The sequence below is a fragment of the Triturus cristatus genome, chromosome 2_2, assembly GCF_964204655.1.
Source record: "Triturus cristatus chromosome 2_2, aTriCri1.1, whole genome shotgun sequence".
NCBI classification, from domain to species: domain Eukaryota; kingdom Metazoa; phylum Chordata; class Amphibia; order Caudata; family Salamandridae; genus Triturus; species Triturus cristatus.
Window position 1 is genome coordinate 423,958,057 of NC_140582.1, and position 22,116 is coordinate 423,980,172.

The window sequence follows — 22,116 nt, forward strand, 5'->3', positions numbered from 1 at the left end:
TTTCCAGTCCTGCGGCAGCGTCAAACTACGAGGCCGCTTAGGGAGCAGGAGCTAAATTGGAGGCTACACGTCGCTGTGCTTAGTCTCCGTGTTGCACCGCGACCCACTTGGGATTCATTGGACAATATTTTTTGATGAGATGGCACGACGACCCACCAGGGGAATACTCATTAACCACAAAGACCACAATGCCCTGAGAAGGGCTACGCCCATTTGGGCGGGGACTGTAATTTTGAAATGTGGTATTTGAAAGAAGACTGTTGCCTTTTCTCCATTGCAAGCCAGCAGCCCATGAGGAAGTGCTCACGCACGAAACGCGTCGGGCTGGCATTCTGTTTGCGAAGCAGCGCTTTGTTCTTCGATCACGGCAACCTCCAATAAAGATGTTTTAGCCATTCCATACCTGCTGTGGGCCCTTCTTCAACAGGCAACTTGTTTGTATGGATGTTTAGCGGCCGGCCTGAGTCGCAGAAGGAGCCCCGCTGGTTTCCAGTCCTGCGGCAGCGTCAAACTACGAGGCCGCTTAGGGAGCAGGAGCTAAATTGGAGGCTACACGTCGCTGTGCTTAGTCTCCGTGTTGCACCGCGACCCACTTGGGATTCATTGGACAATATTTTTTGATGAGATGGCACGACGACCCACCAGGGGAATACTCATTAACCACAAAGACCACAATGCCCTGAGAAGGGCTACGCCCATTTGGGCGGGGACTGTAATTTTGAAATGTGGTATTTGAAAGAAGACTGTTGCCTTTTCTCCATTGCAAGCCAGCAGCCCATGAGGAAGTGCTCACGCACGAAACGCGTCGGGCTGGCATTCTGTTTGTGAAGCAGCGCTTTGTTCTTCGATCACGGCAACCTCCAATAAAGATGTTTTAGCCATTCCATACCTGCTGTGGGCCCTTCTTCAACAGGCAACTTGTTTGTATGGATGTTTAGCGGCCGGCCTGAGTCGCAGAAGGAGCCCCGCTGGTTTCCAGTCCTGCGGCAGCGTCAAACTACGAGGCCGCTTAGGGAGCAGGAGCTAAATTGGAGGCTACACGTCGCTGTGCTTAGTCTCCGTGTTGCACCGCGACCCACTTGGGATTCATTGGACAATATTTTTTGATGAGATGGCACGACGACCCACCAGGGGAATACTCATTAACCACAAAGACCACAATGCCCTGAGAAGGGCTACGCCCATTTGGGCGGGGACTGTAATTTTGAAATGTGGTATTTGAAAGAAGACTGTTGCCTTTTCTCCATTGCAAGCCAGCAGCCCATGAGGAAGTGCTCACGCACGAAACGCGTCGGGCTGGCATTCTGTTTGCGAAGCAGCGCTTTGTTCTTCGATCACGGCAACCTCCAATAAAGATGTTTTAGCCATTCCATACCTGCTGTGGGCCCTTCTTCAACAGGCAACTTGTTTGTATGGATGTTTAGCGGCCGGCCTGAGTCGCAGAAGGAGCCCCGCTGGTTTCCAGTCCTGCGGCAGCGTCAAACTACGAGGCCGCTTAGGGAGCAGGAGCTAAATTGGAGGCTACACGTCGCTGTGCTTAGTCTCCGTGTTGCACCGCGACCCACTTGGGATTCATTGGACAATATTTTTTGATGAGATGGCACGACGACCCACCAGGGGAATACTCATTAACCACAAAGACCACAATGCCCTGAGAAGGGCTACGCCCATTTGGGCGGGGACTGTAATTTTGAAATGTGGTATTTGAAAGAAGACTGTTGCCTTTTCTCCATTGCAAGCCAGCAGCCCATGAGGAAGTGCTCACGCACGAAACGCGTCGGGCTGGCATTCTGTTTGCGAAGCAGCGCTTTGTTCTTCGATCACGGCAACCTCCAATAAAGATGTTTTAGCCATTCCATACCTGCTGTGGGCCCTTCTTCAACAGGCAACTTGTTTGTATGGATGTTTAGCGGCCGGCCTGAGTCGCAGAAGGAGCCCCGCTGGTTTCCAGTCCTGCGGCAGCGTCAAACTACGAGGCCGCTTAGGGAGCAGGAGCTAAATTGGAGGCTACACGTCGCTGTGCTTAGTCTCCGTGTTGCACCGCGACCCACTTGGGATTCATTGGACAATATTTTTTGATGAGATGGCACGACGACCCACCAGGGGAATACTCATTAACCACAAAGACCACAATGCCCTGAGAAGGGCTACGCCCATTTGGGCGGGGACTGTAATTTTGAAATGTGGTATTTGAAAGAAGACTGTTGCCTTTTCTCCATTGCAAGCCAGCAGCCCATGAGGAAGTGCTCACGCACGAAACGCGTCGGGCTGGCATTCTGTTTGCGAAGCAGCGCTTTGTTCTTCGATCACGGCAACCTCCAATAAAGATGTTTTAGCCATTCCATACCTGCTGTGGGCCCTTCTTCAACAGGCAACTTGTTTGTATGGATGTTTAGCGGCCGGCCTGAGTCGCAGAAGGAGCCCCGCTGGTTTCCAGTCCTGCGGCAGCGTCAAACTACGAGGCCGCTTAGGGAGCAGGAGCTAAATTGGAGGCTACACGTCGCTGTGCTTAGTCTCCGTGTTGCACCGCGACCCACTTGGGATTCATTGGACAATATTTTTTGATGAGATGGCACGACGACCCACCAGGGGAATACTCATTAACCACAAAGACCACAATGCCCTGAGAAGGGCTACGCCCATTTGGGCGGGGACTGTAATTTTGAAATGTGGTATTTGAAAGAAGACTGTTGCCTTTTCTCCATTGCAAGCCAGCAGCCCATGAGGAAGTGCTCACGCACGAAACGCGTCGGGCTGGCATTCTGTTTGTGAAGCAGCGCTTTGTTCTTCGATCACGGCAACCTCCAATAAAGATGTTTTAGCCATTCCATACCTGCTGTGGGCCCTTCTTCAACAGGCAACTTGTTTGTATGGATGTTTAGCGGCCGGCCTGAGTCGCAGAAGGAGCCCCGCTGGTTTCCAGTCCTGCGGCAGCGTCAAACTACGAGGCCGCTTAGGGAGCAGGAGCTAAATTGGAGGCTACACGTCGCTGTGCTTAGTCTCCGTGTTGCACCGCGACCCACTTGGGATTCATTGGACAATATTTTTTGATGAGATGGCACGACGACCCACCAGGGGAATACTCATTAACCACAAAGACCACAATGCCCTGAGAAGGGCTACGCCCATTTGGGCGGGGACTGTAATTTTGAAATGTGGTATTTGAAAGAAGACTGTTGCCTTTTCTCCATTGCAAGCCAGCAGCCCATGAGGAAGTGCTCACGCACGAAACGCGTCGGGCTGGCATTCTGTTTGCGAAGCAGCGCTTTGTTCTTCGATCACGGCAACCTCCAATAAAGATGTTTTAGCCATTCCATACCTGCTGTGGGCCCTTCTTCAACAGGCAACTTGTTTGTATGGATGTTTAGCGGCCGGCCTGAGTCGCAGAAGGAGCCCCGCTGGTTTCCAGTCCTGCGGCAGCGTCAAACTACGAGGCCGCTTAGGGAGCAGGAGCTAAATTGGAGGCTACACGTCGCTGTGCTTAGTCTCCGTGTTGCACCGCGACCCACTTGGGATTCATTGGACAATATTTTTTGATGAGATGGCACGACGACCCACCAGGGGAATACTCATTAACCACAAAGACCACAATGCCCTGAGAAGGGCTACGCCCATTTGGGCGGGGACTGTAATTTTGAAATGTGGTATTTGAAAGAAGACTGTTGCCTTTTCTCCATTGCAAGCCAGCAGCCCATGAGGAAGTGCTCACGCACGAAACGCGTCGGGCTGGCATTCTGTTTGCGAAGCAGCGCTTTGTTCTTCGATCACGGCAACCTCCAATAAAGATGTTTTAGCCATTCCATACCTGCTGTGGGCCCTTCTTCAACAGGCAACTTGTTTGTATGGACATATATATATATATATATATATATATATTACCTACTGGCGATAGCCAGTAGGTAGTTATAGTTAGGACCACGTTTCCATAGGAAAACCTCAACATTCTATTTTGAATAACTTTGGCGCCGGTCGACGAATCCTCGCGAATTTCTCAAAATAGGTGGGGCGCTACGCTCCGCTCCTACCCTGAAAGTCTCGGGGGGATTCGTCAAGCGGGGGCTGAGATAAAAGGGGGGTCCCAAAACGCGTTTTTCCCATGCATTTTTCCATAGGACCTTTAGAACGAGCTACAGCCCGAATGGCTGAACAGAATTACTCAAAATTTGGCAGAGAGGTAGTCCCTAGGTCAAGGAAGTGCCTTTTGTAGGTTTGGTGTAAATCTGTTCAGTAGATTCTGAGAAAATAGCCTTTAAATCAATATATATATCTGAGCCAGCTTACGGTACGCTTACCGTACGCTTACGGTAAGCGTACGGTGGCGTGCGCGAGCGCGATTCTGATTGGCTCTTAGATCTTAGTAAACATTCGAATCGGCCGAAACCAGGAAGCGGCGGCCGCCATTTTGTCTCTCGCACTGAGAGAGATTTTTAAAATCGGAAGCCCAAAAACATGTAAAGGGGCTGTTTTGACAACTCCCTCCCACATAGTCATGTTGAGGGAGTCCCCAAACATCCCCCAAGTGCAAAAACGGTTTTATTTTTTTTTCGGCAATTTCGCGGGGTACGCTTACCGTACGCTTACGGTAAGCGTACGGTAAAAAAATAAAAATAAAAAAAACACTATCCACACTTACCCCACCCCCTGTGCTTTTGGTGGCCGAAGGCCACCAAATGTGCTGGGCTTATTACAATGGAAAAAAACACTATCCACACTTACCCCACCCCCTGTGCTTTTGGTGGCCGTAGGCCACCAAATGTACAGGGCTTATTATAAGGGAAAAAAACTTAGCATTTAAAAAACCGTACTAATTCACTGAAAAAACCATAGGTTTCACACACGTTATAGTTAGGAATTAGCATTTAAAAAACCTTGCAAATTCACTGAAAAAACCATAGGTTTCACACATGTTATAGTTAGTGGAAATTTTACTGATAAAAAACCAATGAAATTGCCCCGTTATAGTTAGCGCAGGCAACTATAACTCACGCGACCGCAATCCTCTGCTGATGACATATGTGTCTTTATGAAAAAAAAATATTTGTAATATATGTATAGCTAAAAATGTATGGAAGAAGACATGGGCAAATAAGTGTCTAAATACAGTATTAGCATCAGCAGAGGATTGTGGTCGCGTGAGTTATAGTTGCCTGCGCTAACTATAACGGGGCAATTTCATTGGTTTTTTATCAGTAAAATTTCCACTAACTATAACATGTGTGAAACCTATGGTTTTTTCAGTGAATATATATATATATATATATATATATATATATATATATATATATATATATATATATATATATATATATATATAAGGCACCCCCTAAGGTAGACACTACTCAGCCCAGAGGGCAGGGTGCAGTACATTTAAAAAGTAGGGTATGAACTTTGAAGCTTTACATGTCCTGATGGTGAAAAACTGATAAATTCATGTTTCACTATTGCACGGCCTGCCTCTCCCATAGTATAACATTGGAGGTATCTTATTACATTTAATAAGCTGTAACTTCCAATTGGGAGTAGGTAGACCGGTCGAGTTTGTAATTAAAAGACTTCTCTAATGGTGAAGTCAGATTTGTATCCCAATTCTGAGAATGTGTGTTTTAGAAAGATGTCATTTTCTTGTCTCAACCATTCAGCATGCTTGTATCCTGGATCCCATGGTTAGGTGCAGCTGACACTTGGTCTTTGTGCATTGCTTGAAACTAAGGTGTGCAGGTCGGAAGAGCTGTTCACAAGAAGGGTCAGGAGACCATCATGTGAAACAAAGCATACAGGGAATACGTTCTACTAGGGCAATGCAAATCAAAACATAGAGTGTCCCTCTTCCAACCGTGGGAAGATATGATGGGTGGGAAAAGGGAAAAATAATCCTTTTTCATTTATAGCCCTTACTCACTTTATTAGTGACATGCTTCCTCATCAGATTCAACCTAACTCCAAAAGTTCAGAGTGGGCTCAACCGTATTCCTGGGAGCTCTTTTGTATATTACTAGTAGGGGAGCTAACTTTAAAAATACCTCATCCACACCAAAGGTTTCCCTTTATTAGCGGGCAGATGGGAAAGGTTAAAATCGACTAGTAGTAAATAGAATTTATTGTTTTAAGCAATTCATTGGAATAAAAAAATATGACTTGTCAACAATAGTATACAAAATGCAACAGTTAAAACTTAAACATAAAAACTTACAACATTGAATTCGGGCCAAAACCTTCAGAGTATAAAATTCTGCTTGATCCCTAATTATGCAATTATTTGCACATATTATTCGACCATCTACAACTGTACTACCATCGAATTTAGTTCAGGCTATTACCTTTTAATAATAAGCTGCTAATGTACCTAATGTGCAAACTAAATTCCTGAAGTTTAGAGCAAGCAGATTTAATACATACACATGCTAATAATAAATGCACATTGCATTCCATCATCTACAATAATTTACATGTATTGTTCAACTATTTGTCAGTTTTTTAATGTTCTTCTTAAGCTCAGTCTATTACTTCATTTATGTACTAAAGTGCTAATTTGCCATATGTACAAAAACATATACAGTTAATATAATTGTGCAACTGGATTTCTTTGCCCCTGATGGCAGGTTCAATACTCTGTTACAAAAAATCTATGTTCTTCAACCATCTGCCGCTGTATTATGTTCTTCTTTAGATCAGTCAATTTCTTCACTAATGAATGAAGGTGCAAATGAATCACGTGTACTAAAATGCATACAATTCATTTCAATTGTGCAGGGGATTTTTTATTGTGTTTCTAAAAAAAAAGAGGGTCCAGTTGAATAAAATCTGTGTTCCTTCCCATTGTGTACAGATATTCACGCATATAATGCTTTATAAGCCTGATCTAAAAGTGTTATCATCATTATTATTGCACTGCCTTCCCTCAGCCTAAAACAGTATGTAACAGCATCATTAATTGATCTTATTTTAGCATTTTTAAACAGGGATCGTAAATATATCTTCTGTATAGACAACAAATTGGGGCAAATACATATAATGTGTGTAAGGGATTCTTCAGCAGTTTTAGAGAGACGACAAATTGGACTGCCTTTAAGAGCTTGGTTCCATTTCCCTTTAAACTCCTAGATAGGAATATACAATAGCCTAAATCTTAGATATTTTCTTTTCATATGGCCAAATAGATTTAGACCTAAGTATTCTTGACTCTGTGTGGTATAAGTGTCAATTACTAATTCAGTATGGTTGTTTTTTACAGCTTGTGACTGATCCAAGGCCCACTGCTTGGTCATAAATGTATTGCAAATTAATTTCCGAAGGGAGCAGTTCATTTGCCTTAGTTCCTGTAGATCAGGCAATTCATAAGATCCTAGTCCCATCAATATAGTATGCAATTCTAAATCACTGGATATTGGTCTCCCCAACTCTTCCAATATCAGATGCTCAAGTGAAGATGGATCTGCCTTGGCACATTCAATATTTTAATTCACATAGCTCCTGTAGTGCAATGATACCAAGGAATGTAGACCAAGTTCTAATCTCATAATAGAGTGAGAAGTTGCCAGCCCTAGATGCAATAAAGTGCATATGCATTTCATAAAACATTTCTCAAAGCTAAAGATGGCCTTATTACTCATTGCTGGGGATGCATACAATAAATATGGAACTAATTTCATGAATAGTGCTTCAAACATATTCATGAATCTTAAAACAGATTTGGCGATCACTGTTGATTTTGATTTTCTACTGGCTACATGGCTTGTCCAGGATAGTTCATTATCAAAAATCACTCCATGGTATTCATACTGCTCCACCACATCAACTGAAATTTCTCCTAATGTCCACCTTTTTGCTTTTGTTGACTGTCCAAATGTCACAATTTTTGTTTTCAACAAATTAGCTATCAGTCCATTTTCTGTATTGTAATTTTGTAATTGTTTTATTTGATTCTGAAGTCCTTTCAGGGTTTGGGACAGGATCACAAGGTCATCTGCATATGCCAGGTATGTTATTTTTGTACTTCCTAATTTTGGTGGAATACCCTTGTCAGAATTTAATGCTATGTCCATATCAGCAATATAGAGTGGAAATAATAATGTAGTGACGATAGAACCTTGCCTAAGGCCATTTTCAGTGCAGAATTTATATAATAGACTATGTTAAGGGGCAATTGGGATTTATTTGTCCTATGACCCTTATGGTGCCAACATGTTTCTGTTTAAAGTACTGGCTGAACAAGATCCAAGGCATTCGCCAGGGCGGGTTTGCTTTGCTAATACACTCCGTCAAAGTATTATTTATACATTTTAATCAGATATGCACTATACAATTACTAGAAATGCAGCAGCCAGTGGATACTTGGAGGAGGCAGTGAATACTTGCCCAATCAGAGGTCCCCAGTTGGGTTTTATTATAGGCTCCACAGGGAGCAAAGGGGGGTTTGCCCTGTAGTCTAACTTTTGTCAAGGGTCCCTAATCACCCGTATGCCTACTGAGGTCAGCACATACCAACTCTTTGTGTATTGCTCCCAGACAGTGAGACAAAGGGAAACTAGCTGTTAGGCCACTCTGAGTTAACAAGGGGGAATAGTGATAACCTACCACACTTGCACATTACAAAGGTTTGATACTAGCCTACTGTGACCCTTGACAATCTGGAGTCAGAGCAGGAAGGCACATTGGGTGGAATCCTCTGGAAGCTTCTTCCACTTCAAAGTGGGTGCCAGGTTTCAATTCAAAAAGAACAATTGATGGACAGAACGCAGAACAATGTCATACATTCACCCCAGTTCAGAGATCGGGGCCTAAATCCATCGTTTTTTTGCTTACCATGAAATTCCAGGTTGGACCCAGCCATAAGCAAATCAGTCTTGACCCTGGGGACAATGGGAATAGTCCAGCCCGAACTGCCAACCAGGTCTTTCCTGGACTGGAAACAAGCATCCTAAGACCGATTTCGGGCTTTAATCCCTCAATAAGCCAGGATAGCTTGACTCCAGTGGCATGGAGAGCACGGTACCCACATCGGGACATACCCTTCCCACTGGGGTGATAAATGAAAAAAGATCAATTGATGAATAGAATGCAGAACAATGACATACATTCACCCCAGTACAGAGATCTGGGCCTAAATCCATAGGTTTTTTGCTCAACATGCCATTCCAGTTTGGACCGGCCATATGCGAATCAGTCTTGACCCTGCGCCCAATGTGAACAGTCCAGCCCGAACTGCCAAGCCAGGTCCTCCCTGGACTGGAAACAAGCATCCTAGGACCCGTTTTGGGCTTTCAGCCCTCAACAGCCAGGATAGCTTGACTCCAGTGGCATGGAGAGCACGGGACCCACATCTGAGCATACCCGTCCCACTCGTAGTGACAAATGCAAAAATATCAATTGATGGACAGAATGCAGAACAATGTCATACATTCACCCCAGTACAGAGATCTGGGCCTAAATCCATCGTTTTTTTGCTCACCATGCCATTCCAGTGTGGACCCAGCCATATGCAAATCAGTCTTGACCCTGCGCCCAACGGGAACAGTCCAGCCCAAACTGCCAAGCCAGGTGCTCCATGGTCTGGATACAAGCATCCTAGGACCGGTTTGGGGCTTTCAGCCCTCATCAGCCAGGATAGCTTGACTCCAGTGGCATGGACAACATGGGATCCACGGCTGGGCATACCCGTCCCACTCGGGGTGACAAATGCAAAAAGAAAAATTGATGGAGAGAATGCAGAACAATGTCATAGATTCACCCCAGTACAGAGAACGGGGCCTAAATCCACCGTTTTTTGATCACAATGAAATTCCAGGTTGGACCCAGCGGTATGCAAATCACTCTTGACCCTGCAGACAATGGGAATAGTCCAGCCTGAACTGCCAAGCCAGGTCCTCCCTGTACTGGAAACAAGCAGCTCAGGACCGGTTTCGGGCTTTAATCCCTCAATAAGCCAGGATAGCTTGACTCCAGTGGCATGGAGAGCACGGGACCCACGACAGGGCATACCTGTCCCACTCGGGGTGATAATTGCAAAAAGAACAATTGATGGACAGAATACAAAAAAATGTCATACATTCACCCCAGTACAGAGATCTGGGCCTAAATCCATGTTTTTTTGCTCAGCGTCCCATTCCAGTTTGGACCCAGCCATATGCAAATCAGTCTTGACCCTGCACCCAATGGAAACAGTCCAGCTCGAACTGCCAAGCCAGGTCCTCCCTGGACTGGAAACAAGCATCCTAGGACCGGTTTCAGGCTTTCAGCCCTCATCAGCCAAGATAACTTGACTCCAGTGGCATGGAGAGCACGGTAACCACTTCTGGGCATACCTGTCCCACTCGGGGTCACAAATGCAAAAAGAGCAATTGATGGACATAATGCAGAACAATATCATACATTCTCCCCAGTACAGAGATCTGGACCTAAATCTATCGTTTATTTGCTCACCATGCCATTCGAGTTTGGACCCAGCCATATGCATATAAGTCTTGACCCTGCACCCAATGGGAACAGTACAGCCCGAACTGCCAAGCCAGGTCCTCGCTGGACTGGACACAAGCATCCTAGGACCGGTTTCAGGTTTTCAGCCCTCATCAGCCACATTGGCTTGACTCCAGTGGCATGGAGAGCACGGGACCGACGTCTGGGCATACCCGTCCCGCCGGGAATGACAAATGCAAAAAGAACAATTGATGGACAGAATGCAGAACAATGTCATACATTCACCGCAGTACAGAGATCTGGGCCTAAATCCATTGTTTTTTGCTCACCATGCAATTCCATTTGGGGCCCAGCCATATGCAAATCATTCTTGACCCAGCGACCAATGGGAACAGTCCAACTCGAACTACCAAGCCAGGTCCTCCCTGGACTGGAAACAAGCATCCTAGGACCGGTTTTGGGCTTTCAGGCCTCATCAGCAGGGATAGCTTGACTCCAGTGGCATGGAGAGCACGGGTCCCACGTCTGGGCAAACCCTTCCCACTCGGGGTGACAAATGCAAAAAGAGCAATTGATGGATAGAATGCAGAACAATGTCATACGTTCACCCCAGTACCGAGATCTGGGATTAAATCCATCGTTTTTTTGCTCACCATGCCATTCCAGTTTGTACCCAGCCCTATGCAAGTCAGTATTGACCCTGCTTCCATTGGGAATAGTCCAGCCCTTACTGACAACGCCAGGTCCTCCCTGGACTGGAATCGAGCATCCTAGGACCGGTTTCGGGCTTTCAGTCCTCATCAGCCAGGATAGTTAGACTCCAGTGGCATGGAGAGCACTGGACCCACGTCTGGGCATACCCGTCCCACTCGGGGTGACAAATGCAAAAAGAACAATTGATGAACAGAATGCAGAACAATGTCATACATTCACCCCTGTTCATAGATCTGGGGCTAAATCCATCGTTTTTTTGCTCACTGTGCCATTCCAGTTTGGACCCAGCCACATGCAAATAAGTCTTGACCCTCCGCCCAGTGGGAACAGTCAAACCCGAACTGCCAAGCTAGGTCCTCCCTGGACTGGAAACAATCATCCTAAGACCGGTTTCAGGCTTTCAGCCCTCATCAGCCAGGATAGATTGACTGCAGTGGCATGGAAACGACGGGACCTACGTCTGGGCATACCCATCCCACTCGGGGTGACAAATGCAAAAAGAACAATTGATGGACAGAATGCAGAACAATGTCATACATTCACCCCAGTACAGAGATCTGGGCCTAAATCCATCTTTTTATGCGCACCATGCCATTCCAGTTTGGACCTATCCATTTGCAAATCAGTATTGACCCTGCGCCCAATTGGGAATAGCTACGTGACGCACCCTCTACGCGGGTCCCTGCACTTCTTTTTAACCAGGATTTAGGGTTCTCTTGTTCAGTGGTCCTATTTCGATCCCTGTAGCCTGCCGACGCTCCATCGCAGTCAGTCTGAACTTGTGACTTTGTCTCGATCTAGTGTTACCAGATATCCACAGTTGGCTTTTTGTGCATTTTGGTGCCATTTCCACTTAAATAGTTAAAGTTGCATATCACCAGTTTTACTGAATGGATTTTCATTGTTTTGGCCATAAGTTATTTATCACAATTTACTCTATATTTCTGAATTGATGTGGAAGTTTTCTTGTGTTTCACTTTGTTATTGTTTGAAGTATTGCATAAAAAATGTACATGTTGCCTCTAAGTTAAGCATTACTGCTCTGTGCCAAGCTATCTGAAGGTTGAGCACAGGATAATTTGGAGTTTTCGTGTGACTTCACCCTGACAGGGATTGTAGTTGCTACTTGAGTAGAGTTTTGTCCCCCTCAACAAGTAACCCAATTTCATTCACCTATCATAAATCAATTAAAGATTTGGCACTCAATGATAGAAAATGAGGTTGAAGTAGTTAAGAAAAGATATTCAAATAGCAGTTACTGCCCTCTGTATATTCTTACCAATACCTCCTTGGCGAAAAGATATCCCATCCAAGTCATGGCAGGCCTTTTAGCAGGGCACCACAACACACCACTCTAACACGCCTTTATAAAGACGCCTAGAGCCACATTACTTCAACAGTAAGACCTTGGCAAATCCAGTGGAAATAAGAAATGTATTCCTGTAATAAAGCTCCCATTTTAGGGCTCTCATTGGTAGTTGAACATTTCATCTCTCATAGCTCACTCCTTTATGTGTTGTTCACTAACCAGGTCACCAATGACCTTCTCCATCTGCATTAGAAACTCTCTTCCTGTCACAAAGGATGGGTCTCCCAGAATATACATTTGCAAATTCTGTGTGCTTTGTCCATTGTGCTTATTAAACCTAAAGATGCTTCCCACTGGGCATTGTTCAAACTCAGTATATTGTTGCGGGGGGAAATGACAATTGCCATGAGTTCATCATGCCAATCAAACCTGGTCTCCAGTTGCCCCTTTACCTGCTTTGAACTCACCAGTCTGCCATGCATACTATTCAGTTTAGATAGATTCAACAGCTAACACAGCCAATGCAATTGCCTTACTTTCAATTTATAAAATTCCTCCACTTCTTCCTTTTTTTCCTTTTTGGTGTTTAAATGTAATAATGGTCAGGTTTTTCAGTCATGATCTTTGTAGTACCAGGCTCATCTTCTATCAAAGTAAAACATCTTGCTGACTTTCAGTGTCTGTTTTGGGATGAGGTGCCTGGGATCCTTTACTTGGTCACTGATAAGCATCTGCCTCAAACCCGATAGTCGTTCCCTGTGACACTCTGGCTCAACCAGAGCTGAAACTATTTGCACCCCACAATTGCAACCTGATTCCCTCATAAAACTGTTACTGTTGTAATGTGGCAAACAAGGACTCTGCCAGACTCCTATTGCAGGGATCGTGAATTCATAGGTGCTGAAAGACCATATAGAATTCCATACTGTCATCCCTTTCTTATCCAAAGCAATCTAAATAATATAAAAATATGAACTGCATGCTGGTCAATTATTCCTTCCTGCTCCTTCATCAGAGAATACAATTCACACATTGTAATAGAACTAAATGCATATGAGGCCAAATTATCCTGTTCAGTACGACCACAGAGGCAGATGTGATCTATGTGTTTGTGTTCCCCAAAATTGACCTGTCTGCAGCTCCTACATTGACTTGAAAAATCTCCACGTTAGTGCTTGGACTGCAGACTGCACATTTCGGAAATAATGAGCAGTAGTTGCCTCTCTTTGATTCCCAGCACTGCTGCCTGAAAATCATGCACCAACTCGAAAACATTCCACTTTAAATGCCTGTATTTCGACAGTGCCAGCTCATAAAAACAGGCACTCGGCTTTGCGCCAGTGCAAATGGTAATGATACGACCCCTCAGGCTTTATCATGAACTCATTCTTTGCTCTGGGCAGATGCAGTGCATCCATGGAGGCCCTCATTACAAGTAGACATGTGTCTGAGCCAAACTTTACCTGCACCCAAAACTTTTTTTTTATTTATCAGGTGTGATAAATATTACCCAATTACAGTTTATTTGCCCAATAAAGGAGAATAACATGCAGGTTTTGGTGCTTAACCTGCCAAGACTGCATGTCCCAGTATTTATCAGGCAGTTTCCAACCGGTAAATTTGATCAGGTTTAGCTTGCCAAGATCTATCTGGGGAAAACTGCATGAATGGAGTATTTACTCCCCAATGTATAGGCCCTCATATATGAGGATTTGGCGTGGGGCATCGTAGCAAGTCAGCTTGCTGAGCAGTGAAAGGGCAGGAATGCGCCATATTTATTCAATGCGATCCATTCCTGTCCTTCCTCCCTGTGCTGGCGCCGTTTCGGTAGCCTAGTGCCAATTGGGCACCCTTGCACCATGGTGCAAAGGTGACTGTTGTCAGCAGGATTGTTTTTGTACAGGGACACCTTCCTTCACATAAAGAATCCTAAGAAGTGTTTTCCTCTTTCTATGTGTGCTGCATGATGCAGCTCACATAGAAAGAGGAAAAAATGAGGAGAAATATAGTTATTTCTCCTCGTTACGCCTCACCTCGGGAGGCTTAAGGTTTTGGTGTTTCCCCAGGTTTTTACATTCTCTCGTAAATCTGGAGAAGTGTCAAAATCCATGGGTGTTGGTTGGGAAAACCTACTGCAACGCCCATGGAAAGTCTCATGAGCACAGAGAAGGCAATGCAGCTATTTGCGCTGCCTTGCCTTACTCCATATCTATGAGCCAATTCAAAGCCAGGCATAGTGCCTCATAGATATGATTTTGTGATTTGCGCCTTCTGGAGCTTCACAAAAAGTGATGCTCCGGCGGCGCAAGGGGCTCGTAAATATGCCCCATAAATCCTGGATGTGAATTAGTGTATGGACTGAAGACAAGAAAAAGAAACTAATACACCCTTTCTGCACCGTTGCAACACAGAGAAAGAGATCACAATACTGCCCCTGGTGTTATGGAATGTATAGGTTGCAAGGACAATGATGCAGACTAGATCACAAAAAGAGAAGCACGAGAAATTACCTTATGAGAGCTTCCAAAGTTAACATTTTGAAATGTGCATAACATACTTGTTGCATTGTGAAGAATAGAGTCAGCAAAAGAAGGTAATGAAACACAACCTAAATGCATTCATTGAAAAGAAGAAAGCAACCACCCACCTCTCTGCTCAGGGGCACCACTCAAGCATTTCTAGATTAACCGTCACAAGCATTGATTTGTGTCTCGAGCACCTTAATGAAAGCCCGGAGTGACTGACAGAGACAGACTGCCTCTACGCAGTCTATTAACAAGACGTTTTGTAATGCTAACTAACTGTTGAGCTCAATTAGTAAGACGTCAACATTAGAACAAACAAATCAATAGGTGCTTATTTGGTAATTCTTTGTTTTAATCATGTTTAATTACTTAAATAAATGTGACTGTGACGCTTGGTTGGATTCCAAAATCTTTACTTTCTGTGTCATTTGACCATTTCGTTTTTAGTTGTTCTTAAAGCAGGACCAAATGAGCTCAGTTTTGAAACCATGTGTATGTCAACACTACGCAAGTATGGTTGGCAACAACATGCTAATTACCTTAATTGTATTGCTTGCCATAATTGCAAAAGGCACATACTGCATGATTTCCCCCAATTAATTGTTTCGAAAATTCTTAAATAAACAGTCCATTTACCAACCCTGTTATGCTGTCTTGTTTCCATAGCCTTACTACAAAAAACGCTTATGCAAAATTGTCAAATTTCATTGTGAGAAGTATCACACAAATTATACAGGATTAAACAAAACTTCGTAAAGCAACATTTCTGGGTATCTTCTATGAAAATTGTACACACTTGAATACTTTGCTTTCAATAGTCAGGTGAAATACAAGCAAGTCAACTACATCAAGGACAAAAAGTCTCCTGTGACATATTTCTGCTGAAGCCAGTTTAAATAGTGCGAAAAGGCACAACATTTCATAACCACAACAAATTCAGAATTTCATGTGTGGAGAAATGTGCAAATTGCACTGCGTTAACATAAACATTTTACACTGGCCTACTCCAAAAGTTAAGAATACTTTGGGCCTGATTTAGGGCCTTATTTATGAGAAGTGACGCATCGCTGCGTGAAAACAGCGATGCGTCACTTCTCAGTGTGCTCTCTTTGTGACATGATGGATGCGTCATATTTACTGTATGACACATCATGTCGCAAAGAATGACAGATACGTCAGTATTACTGATGTATCTGTTGGCACAAAACTGACGCATTGCTGGGGTGTGTCTAAAAACAGACGCAACTCCAGCAATGGGGCAAGCCCCATGTTAATGGGCCTGCGTAAGTATTACGCCTGCTGTAAGGCAGGCGTAAGATACTGACGCAGTAGCATCCTCGAAGTGGTGCAGTGAAATCTGATAGATTTCACTGCGTCACTTCTATGAGGTTTGGATGTGGGGGAACGCCCACCCTTCATACATTATACCTGACACCGGTATAATGTAGCGCAGGGGTTTACAAAGTGATGCATCTGCCTAGATGCGTCACTTTGTAAATAGGTCGCAAAATGTTGCATTTTTTATGCCGCCGGTGCGTCACAAAAAGTGACGCACCGGCGGCGCAAAAGTGTCCCAAGGGCTCATAAATGAGCCCCTATAGTTTAGAGGAAAGGGTACTTTGTCGCAAACGAGATGGAGTTCCCTGCCTGCCAAACTCTCTGTCGGCCTACCTAACTTAGAGACAGGAGGACCTTAGGTATTCTGTTGGTAGAGGCCCTGTTGGTTCTGTCAACTGAGTACTTTCCCACAGCCCAACTGAGTAGGACCCGTCAGAGGAAGGACATTACACCCCCCACCCTGTTTAGGGTGGAAAACATTGGGGTGAGGGACAGGAAAAAAATATGATGGCCCCAACACCCTAGAAAAAACTCATTAGTGTTTTGTTAAGAAATTAAAAATGTGTGAACAGCCATAAAAACAGATAGTAGGCATCCACCAAATGTTTAGTACATTGAAAGAAACATCCGTGGCAGTGGGTCACTTGAATGTATGGGGATAATCACTGGGCCAGCAGCCATTTTGTGTCTTCCGCCACCCTGACATACTGTACTCTGCCTGACAAACTCTAAATGAGTTCCCTTGTTGTAGAATTTAACTTTATCCATTTAATGTATTTCATATAAGCCTGACATGACCTGCGGTGTATGCATGTTCTATATGTAAAGATACGTTGAGAGTCACCATTCACTGGGGTCAAAGAACTTCAGGTCTAATGAACATTAATTAGCCAGATTATGATTGTGGCGGATAGAGAGAGAGAGACACGCCATGGAGCTCGGGCGGTCCTCATGGTACAGATAATAACTGTTTTTTTAACTGTGACAACTGTTTTCTGGGAATTGCAATAGCACCGATTGCACTTGGGGGGAAAGTTGTTATTATTTTGCCGATATTGAATTTGACTAACGTGGTTTTTTAAATGGAAACAATTGCTTTCAAGTGATATACACCCTGTTTTTAACTTCCAATTGTACTTGGGGCATCGCGGGGAGAATTTTACTGGTCTTACCTACGGCCACGATCTTTTCCGCCACACACCCATTTTTAGAGCACCTCCGCTTTTTTAAACGTGGTCTAGTGCTTGGGGTGAATACAGCTGCTGCACAGCAGAGCTGATTGGATGCTGGGTGGAAGGGGTTAGCCTTAAATGCGATGCTGGAGCGAACACGCAGCATTCGCTCATGGGCGGGCGCGCCGCTGGCGCGCTGAAGGCGTGCCTAAAGCAAGCCCATCTGCGGCGTCCACGGCCGGCCAGGACTAGGGGCCCAGAACCCCTGGTTCAAAGAGGAGATATTCTGCTTTAGAACTACAATCCCTTGCCACAGGTAACCATGCCCTTAATAACAATGCCTTTGTCAAACTGAGAACCGAAAACATTTTGAGGCCCCATGGGACAGTTAGCCATACAAGACTGAGGCCAGCACCTCATAATACCATCAGGTCAGGGCACCCTCCGGGTTTAAAAATAGCACCCAAATTTTTGGAAGGTAATATTGACTTAGAAAGCGAAACTCTCACGAACACCCTACAAACTGCTATTGATTGTGTAGCTCCAGAACATAATGAAAGAATTAGACATAAAGGCAAGGGGGCCACCTGGTTTAACGAGCAACTGAGGGAAAGGAAACAAAGCCTTAGTCAAGCCGAAAGACGGTGGCGGAAAGCTTATGACCCCGCTGAGCTAACAACCTATAAATCTCTACTCACACTCTATAAAAAAGCCATCATATCTAGGAAAGCTGAGTACTATGCAGCGCGAATCACCGACGTGCCTAATATACAAAAGGAGACTTTTAAGATCTTGAAAGAACTCAGCAATAAGTCAGATGCAAATTTTGCAGTAGCACCCACTGACTGTAATGTCCTACAGGCTTTTTTCCTCCACAAAGTAGCAGACATCCTTCTAGAGATTGAAAACATCAGCATCACCACGAGCTCCCTGGAACTGTCCACACCCCTACACCTCACCGGCCATCTTCTCACCAGCTTCCCTCAACTAGACTCAAGGTCTCTAACACTCTTGGTCAATGGCACCAAGTCAGGCTCTCCTGTCGACCCATGCCCACCACGGATCATCAGGATGGCACTGCCTGCCTTGGAAAGTCAGATTCTTACCCTCCTGAATAATTCCTTGGTGACTGGCCTAGTCCCCGCAAACCTGAAGGAGGCTAGAGTTACTTCTCTATTAAAAAAACCAGGGGCAGGCAGGACCGTATTAAAGAGTTATAGGCCTTTCTCCCAGCTCCCCTTCCTGGCGAAGGTTGTGGAGAAACACGTCTTGAAGACCATGTCGGCATTCCTGGAGGAACACGAGCTTCTCCATGCCCACCAGGCAGGTTTCAGAGCCCATCATAGTAGAGACCTGGTTATGCGATCAGTTCTGGATGAACTCAGGATTAAGGCCGACAACAAAGAATCGAACGCCCTGGTCTTATTAGACCTGTCAGCGGCGTTCCATACGGTCTGCCACACAAAACTATTGACCCGGCTGGCGGACTTGGGCATTCAGGGGCAGGTCCACAAATGGCTAGAATCCTTTCTATCAGGACAAATGCAGAGGATCCAACTGGACGAGCAGGTATCGGAAAAGGGCAACATCTCATGTGGGGTCCCTTAAGGCTCCGCACTGTCCCGCCTCCTCTTTAATATATACCTACAGCCTCTGATGGCTGCGCTAGCCAAAATGGACTGCAGAGTATTCAACTACGCAGATGACACACAACTCATCCTAAGGATCGATAATTTGGCCCACGCCCAACAGTCAGCCCTGAGCATACTCAGGTTTACAGTTAACTGGATGACTGCTAATTCCTTAAAAATCAATCCAGAGAAGACGGAAGTCCTAGCTATTTCTACTAAAAACAACCCCTGGAGCGATCAGTTCTGACCCCAGGAGCTAGGGACCACCCCTAACCCAGCACCTGTGGTGAAAAGTCTGGGCATTAAGATCGACTCTGAGCTTTCTATGACCAATCAAGTCAATTCTGAGGTCGGAACTTGTATAGGTCTTCTAAGACAGCTGAGGAAACTGGTCCCTCTTCTTTCGGTCTCGACAATGAAAATGATTGTATCAGCAACTATTGTTTCGAGACATGACTATGGCAACGCGCTTTATGTCAGGCTACCCCAGAAACTCACTAACAAACTGCAGGTAGTGTTGAATGACACAGCCAGGCTGATCTTTAGGCTGCCCAGAAGAACCCATGCCACTTCCTTGCAGAGCAAACTGCACTGGCTGCCCATTAAGCAAAGAGCGAAGTTTAAGGGGTTGTGCATTACCCACAAAGCTCTATACGGACACGCCCCAGGGTACATAAAAGAACGCCTACTCAAATATGGGCCTGGGCGCACCCTGCGCTCAGCGGAAGCCGGACAGCTGACCTGCCCACGCTTTAACACCACATCCAAAGGAGGGAGAACTTTTTCGGTCCTTCTGCCACAACTTTGGAATCAGTTGCCCGTTAATCTCCGTAAAAAGAACCCAGACTTTTCCCCTTCCGGAAACAAATAAAAACTTTCCTTTTTAGGGAAGCATTAGATATGGCTTAATATCCTTTCAGTACCTGGAGACCTTGCCTGCCTTTTTGATTATGTTTCTCCCTCTTCCAAAGCGCTAAGAGACCTGTCGGTGTATGTGCGCTATATAAGAGTAAATTAACATAACATAACATAACACCTTGTGATTAGCTACAAACACTAGGATGGTGGTCTGCAAGAGGTAGCTGACCACAATCCCTATGTTTGCATTCCCAAATTATTTTTTTTTAAAAGCCTGTGTTCCTTAAAGGAAGTGGTGTTGATTTAAATAAATAAAAAGATTTTCATTTGCGAAACCATCATGGACAGCGTGCATTGATCCTCCCGCTCACTGCCTACTTCCTCTGAGGTTGACAAAACAATTACCAAAGGGGACGGGGTCAGGGGTCACAAGGTGGCCCTTTCCCTTTTCCAGATTAGTTTACCCCTTCTTTGAGGTGTTGTAAACTAATCAATGGGTTTGGACCGGAATTTCTGTTGTAAAAATTGATACATTGTATTCTGAATCTCAATTTGGAAGAAATGTCCCTTTTACCCCTTTCCAAACTGTGATGTGGTATGGGACACAAAGCCCGTTTTTCATGTCAGAAACACTTTTTCAACTCGTATGTTTGGTTTTGTAGACTGAAAGGGCATGGTTATAAGCAGAGTGATTTTGCAAATTGTAGACTGTGTGATAGCAAAATCCTTTTGTACATCTGGCCCTCAATCATAAATATACATTTGAAAATAAGGGATATGTTCTGCTTTGAAATCCCCGCTATTCTCTGCATAACCTTATAACCAGCCTGATGTTGAGAAACGTGAAAGATGACTCAACATGGCGTCACCATCTGCGCATGTCAGGATTTCCCAACCAACTAATATGAAGAAGACAAAGCAGTGAGAATAGAATGTGAGATAATGGATGATTCCTCTTGATGGACCTCAAGTTGCCAAGGCAGCAGTTAAATACCGCTTGTTGAAGATGGTGCAGATAAACCCTTTAGCAATCCTGTCAACAGTAACCCTGGGCGTAGGACTACGCTACGCTTGTGTAGTTTGCGCAACTATGCGCTATGCGAATTGCACGTAGCACAGTGCAAAAACCCGTAGCGACCGCGAGCGAGCAAAATAACATCCCGGCGAGACTTTTTCCTCGTTCGCGATCAGCAATGTCAAGTTGCCGATCGCGAGCGTGGAAAATAAACCTCCCGGCGAGATTCTCAATGCGGGGAGGTCAGGTTTCTCAGTGCGAGTGGTCGCGTATGCTCGCGACCGCTCGCGATGAGAAACTACCAGTCCGCGTTGAGAAAGCTGCCACTCGAGTATAAATCTACTCGAGCAGCAGAAAACGACCGCTTGCACTGTACAAGATGACGTTCGCAATCATTGCACAGTGCGGACAAGCATCCGGCACTGTGCAATCAGTGCAAACAGCATTTTGCACAGTGCACTAAACAGTTCGCGTAGCTACGCGTATCTTGCGTAGTGCGAAGTGCACTTCGCGTAGCTATGCGTAGCGCTACTACGTGAACTGCACCCAGGGTTAGTCAACAGTAGATGAGAAACATGGGTAATAGTGCTCCAAACAGTGTGACTCTGCTCAATTTAGTCTCAACACAAATTTAGAGCTGGTCCGCATTTCTAGGAGTCTGCAGGAATAAAAGCTGAAGTTCCAAATTACTGACGCGTTGTTCTTCCTAAGAAATTGTTCTGTTCCAGATAGGACATCTCTTGTCTCATCCGCATTGACATGTTTGGAGAATTCCCGTCCCCTGCTCACATTGATTTCTGGAATTTTCAATGTCTATTATGAGGTGTTCATTTTGCAATGCTCCAGAGAGTTTTAGACAAAGTCAGGGCAAGTTTTAGGAATGTGTAGGAACTGAAGACGGTCCATAGCTACAGCGGAGTGTTAATTTGAAGTACTTGGCTGAGCTGCGCACAGCGTTGTACAGGGTCTGAAACATTGCATTCAGTAGCTGGGTATTTACGGTAAGTAGCAATACGTGTGTTGAATTTAGAATAGTTGCGTTCATAGGTTACTACCAATCCTTCTTTCCTCCTTTCCACTCCCTTTTGTGTTTTTGATTCTGTAATGAAGCAGTACCATGTTCCTTTAAGGTGTTTACTTT